Below are 6,000 nucleotides of genomic sequence, written 5' to 3' on the forward strand. Positions count from 1 at the left end.
TTAAAAACTGCCATCTTTTTCCAAATAAAAAAGTAGGTAGCCAGTGTCAACATCAAGCACTCCCAGCTGAGACACAACATAAAACTCGCGCTGTACTGTTCCATCAAACACCCCCAAGGCAGATGCAGTATGGGTTAGATACAGAATAAAGATCCCTCAACATCCCATCAAACAGGTATAGCAGACAGTAGGTACATGCCTTAATGCATTCGGCATGGCAACTACTGATCATTAAATAAGCTATAAGTCCTGGGAAGTGGGTCTGGGAGGGCTCTGTCACAAAAACAAAAGCCAGTTGGGCTAATAACATATGCAACTGCAACAGAAACATAAAAAATTCACTTAGATGTCACCTCCACAGCACAATGGTATGACTCAGCCCCCTGCAGAGAAGCCATCTTTCTATTCTGAGTCTAAATGTCTAGTTATCAGTGGTACAGTCTTGATCACCAGGGTATCTTGGCAAGAAGAGACATTTATCTTACATAACATGGCACAGTCTTTTTTAAGAAAACCCAACCTGCTCAGACATGTTACGTTACACCTCTTGAGCAGGTGGGAAGACCCAGCCCTTTTAGCTCAGAGGTGTGGACTACACCACGAGGGCCCTTAAGGAATACTTTATTGCAGACCATTACCTATATGCCTAGTCCCTATTATCAAGTGGCAGAAATGTCACATCTGTTTCCATTGAGATCAATTATTTCTTCACCCAGGGCGTGTGACATTGTCAGACTGGGCAGGATTTAACGCAACGTAAGTCCTCTAGAAGCATTACCTTTTACACCAATAAAAAGTAAACCTCTCCCCACATGATCAGACTGCATCATCTGTAGGACCTGTGCAGGAGATCTTCAGGGCAGTGTCTCGGCTCCACAATCTTCACCCACATTGTCAATGATCTTTCTTCCATTGGTCGCTGTTGATTGAGCAGTACCATCCACAACTCCCCTCAGATAATGTAGCAATGCAGAAACTCATGGGCAGTTCAGCAGAGCAGTGAGCAATGTTCATGCCCTGTGAACATCCCTGATAAACTGGAGCAGATCATCTAGACTGTGACAGAATACTGAGATAACAAGGTGCGGAGCTGGATGAACACAGCAGGCCAAGCAGCATCAGAGGAGCAGGAAGGCTGACACTTCGGGCCTTCACCCAGTCCTACACCTTGTTATCTCCAATTCTGCAGCATCTGTAGTTCCTACTATCTCTGTGACAGAATACTGTCCAGTTCCCTGGATGAGTGCAACCATAAAGTCACTCGAGAGGCTTGATATCACGAAGCCTGCTTGACTGGCACATCATCCACCATCTTGAATATACAGTCCTATTGCAATCGGCATGGCATGGTGGCTCAATGGTTAGCATTGGTGCCTCACAGCACCAGCAGACCTGGGTTGGATTCAGTGACTGTCTGTGTGAGTTTGCATGCTCTCCCTGTGTCTGTGTGGGCTTCACCCACAGCTCTGTGAGTGTGCCTACAGCAGACTAAGAAGTAACTCAATGGTGCGACCTTCAAAGGGATTGAGGAATTGACAAATAATGCTGGCCTCAACATTGATGCCCCAATCCCACAAACAACTTTATTATTTTTAAAAAACAAATTCCCAGACTGGGTGTAATTAAAAACAATCAACATTTTTTCAGAAATTATCAAACAGGTAAAAATAAACATTCCTCATCAGAGATAATGTTGAGCACAGGCCTGACTAACATTTTAAACCTCACCCCCTTCCCCTTCTCACTGTGTGGTACGACCGATATCCATTTCAGCTGTACGTAGGAGCTGAAGAATGTGGGTTGGAGACAGATGTTTGAGGGCAAATCAACATGTGGTACGTGGGAGGCTTTCAAGCTTAAGTTGCTCAGAACTCAGGACCGGCACGTTCCTTTAAGGATGGAGGATAAGTATGGCAAGTTTAGGGAACCTTGACTAACGAGAGGTATTGTGAGCCTAACCAACAAGGAAAAGGAAGCATTGATTAAAGCCGGGGGACTGGGAACAAACGAAGCGAAGGTGGAATACAAGTAAAGTGGAAAGAGACTTAAGCCAGGAGTCAGGACGGCTAAAAGGAGTCATGAAAAGTCATTGGCCAACAGGATTAAGGAAAATCCCAAGGCTTTTTATGTATAAAAAAAGAGTAAGAGGGTAGCCAGGCAGAGGGCTGGCCCACTCAAGGACAGGGAAGGGAAGTTATGTGTGGAGCCAGAGGAAATGGGCAACGTATTAAATGAGTACTTTGCATCAGTGTTCAACATAGAGAAGAAATTGGTGGACGATGACTCTGGGAAGGGGGTGTAGATAGTTTGGGTCATGTTGAGATCAAAATGTATTGGCAGTCTTAAAAAGCATTAAGATAGACAAGCCCCCAGGGTCTGATGGGATATAAACCAGAATACTGAGAAAGGCAAGGGAGGAAATTGCTAGAGCTTTGAGAGACATCGTTGTTTTCTCACTGGCTACAGGGGAGGTCCCAGAGGATTGAAGAATAGCCAATGTTGTTCCTTCATTTAAGAAAGGTGGCAGGGATAATCCAGCTAATCATAGGTCAGTGACCTGTATGTCAGTGGTGGGGAAATTATTGGAGAGGATTCTTTGAGACAGGATTTACTCCCATCTGGAAATTAGCGAGAGGCAAAATGGTTTTGTGAAGAGGATTTTGTGTCTCACTAACTTGGATGAGTTTTCAGAGGAAGTGAAGAAGATGATCGATGAGGGTAGGGCAGTGGATGTTGTCTACATGGACTTCAGTAAGGCTTTTGACAAGGTCCTTCATAGCAGGTTGATATAGAAGGTAAAATCACACGGGGTCAGAGGTGAGCTTGCATGATGGATGAAAAACTGGCTCAGTCATAGAAGACAGAGGGTAGCAGTGGAAGGATGCGTTTCTGAATGGAGGGCTATGACTAGCGGTGTTCCTCAGGGATCAGTGTTGGGTCCTTTGCTGTTTGTAATATACATAAATGATTTTGAAGAGAATGTAACTGGCCTGACTAGTAAGTTTGCTGATGACACAAAGGTTGGTGAAACTGCGGATAACAATGAGGACCATCAAAGGATACAGCAGGATATAGATCGGCTGGTGACTTGAGCAGTGAGATGGCTGATGGGGGTTAATCTGGAAAAGTGTGAGATAATGCATTTTGGAAGGTCTAATCTAGATGGAAATGTACAGTAAACAGCGGAACTCTTAAGAGTACTGATAAGCAGAAGGATCTGGGTGTACAGGTATATAGGTCACTGAAAGTGGCAACGCAGGTGGAAAAGGTAGTCAACAAGGCATTTGGCATGCTTGCCTTCATTGGCCGGGGCATTGAGTTCAAAAATTGGCAGGTAATGTTGCAGCTTTATAGAACCTTAGTTAGGCAGCATTTGGAATACCGTGTTCAATTCTGGTCACCACAATACCAGAAGGATGTGGTGGCTTTGGGGAGGGTACAGAAAAGATTTAACAGGATGTTGCCTAGTATGGAGGGTATTAGCTATGAGGAGAGGTTGGATACACTTAGGTTGTTCTCACTGGAATGACGGAGATAGAGAGGCGACCTGATAGAGGTCTACAGGATTATGAAGGGCATGGACAGAGTGGATAGTCAGAAGCTTTTTCCCAGGGTGGAAGAGTCAGTTACCAGAGGCCATGGGTTTAAGGTGCGAGTGGCAAGGTTTAGAGGTGATACATGAGGCAAGTATTTTTTACACAGAGTGTAGTGGGTGCCTGGAACTCACTGCCAGGAGAGGCAGTGGAACCAGATACGATAGTGACTTTTAAAGGGCATCTTGACAAATATATGAATAGGATGGGAATAGAGGGATACGGTCCCTGGAAGGGTAGGGGATTTTAGTTGTGACAGGCAGCATGTCAGCACAAGCTTGGAGGGCCGAAGGGCCTGTTCCTGTGCTGTAATTATCTTTGTTCTTTGTTGTTTGTGACCCACTTACCGCGGCAACCTTTCAGGCTTTCAAGAAGACAGCGTGAGCTTTTTTTAGGGGCGAGGACGAAGCACCTCAACACCACTTGACCTGCATTAAATAGGTTGTTTAAAAATGGAATGAAAGTCCCTGCTCACCAAAAATGTTTGTGATAGCCCTGCTTCCCCGTACTGGAAAAAGTTTGATTTGTTGGAAATGGAAGAGGGACTTCCAGATCCAGGCTCTGCCCCAGATTTTGAAAAATCCACAAAGTCTTCCCAAACCAGCAAGTGGCCCAACCAGTTTGATCTCTTGGCCCAGCGAGGTGGTCTCTAAGTGGCCCAGAGCAGAAGTCTCTTGGTGCCCCAGCGTAGCCTCAGCATTGACTACTAGCCTCAAGGTCCTGGAGCTGAAGCCTGGCATGGCCTGGAGACAAGACCTGACATGGACTAGTGGCAGGGTGCTGGCATGGACTAATGAAAGGACTGTTGTTCTGAACTTTTTTATTCCTTTATTTTTCTCATTTATTCCTATGATCTACAATGCCTGACCTTTAATTTCTTTATTTTTCCAATTTTTTTGGCTCTAAGAATGTGTACCTTGGGTACCTTCGTACCTAAGGTGGCACCGTAAGTGGAGACTTGTAAACTCTTCACTGTGCTCCTGTGACTACATGTGGCAATAAAGCTAACATTCTAACTTCTCGGAAGGAAGAAAGAGATACAAACACAAGCATGTCAGCGTCCAAACACTGAGAGCTGAAGGCAAAGAAAAGGCTTTGCGCAGTGTGGGGAACCATATTGTTGTCAACCAGCATTATTATAAGTCCTAAGTGTCATAAATCAGGCAAAAATATTTTGCTCCTTACCTGCTTTGACAGACTACTTGATAATTATTGTTGTATTGATTTAACTACATGCCACAAATAGTCTGAATTCCAGATGGAGTGGCATGTTTATTATGACAAATAAACGCCAGCTGTGACTTGGCAGTGACCCACCAACACAATTCACACAGTCAACAAAGTTTGATTTATAGAACTTGATTTACTGGAAACAAAAGGCTCATTTAACTACAGGAGATTAATATTACGTTCATTATCTTGAATTGCGATAGCCTACATTTGCTAAATCTCTCCTAAGCTCATACAATCCTCAGCAACTCTTCACTCTTGCAAACCCATGCCAGAAAATTGCAATAGCACTCGATATGAACTGCGCTGGTGATCCTGGGAGAGTTGGCAAGTGATGCTGGATGTATCACAGCCAGGGCAGTCACAAAAGACGCCGTCCGAACCTTCTTTCGTTGAATTCATTCTGAGGGTGCAGACATTGTCTGTTGCCCATCTCCATTTTGCCTTTTAGAGGTCGAGGGTATGCCTTCCTTGCAATCGGTCATTTGGTGAATGAGTCAAAAAATTATAACCAGAACTTTCAGGAGTAAAATTAGGATAAAATTTCGATTGCATCAAACGGACAAAGGTTCAGAGCTCTTTTCTGTAAGCAGCAGCCGATGCTAGGTCCATTGCTAATTTTAATTCTACGATTGGCCTGTTCTGATAGCCAAAGACATTAAAAGGAATGTGCGGCAAAGGTAGGTATACGGAGTTAAGTCATAGATCACTTATGGCCTCAATGAGTGGCACAGCAGGCACAAAAGACAAAATAGCCAACTCCTATTTCTGCGCTTCAATGATTCAGTTGGAGCCTACGATCGAGAATGCTCACCCCAAAACCTTCATTGTCCATTGACTCCAACAATAGTACATCATGGCTGCAGTGTGTGCTATTGGCAGAATGCACTGCCATATTTGACAATGTCCTGTTAATACCACATCTCAAAGTCCGATTGTTCTCCAGTGAGAATGACACAACCATTGACAAGAATGACACAGTGTTATTCCTGGGCTGTCACTCCAGAGACCCAGGTCTTGTTCCGGGAACCCAGGTTCAAACCCTGCAAAGGCAGATGGTGGAATTTGAATACAATAAAGATCTGGAATTAGGAGTCTAATGATTAATCCATCGTAAGGAAAAACTCATCTGGTTCTTTACTGTCCTTTAAGGAAGGAAATTGTTGTCCTTACCTGC

The sequence above is a fragment of the Stegostoma tigrinum genome, chromosome 10, assembly GCF_030684315.1.
Source record: "Stegostoma tigrinum isolate sSteTig4 chromosome 10, sSteTig4.hap1, whole genome shotgun sequence".
NCBI lineage: Eukaryota > Metazoa > Chordata > Chondrichthyes > Orectolobiformes > Stegostomatidae > Stegostoma > Stegostoma tigrinum.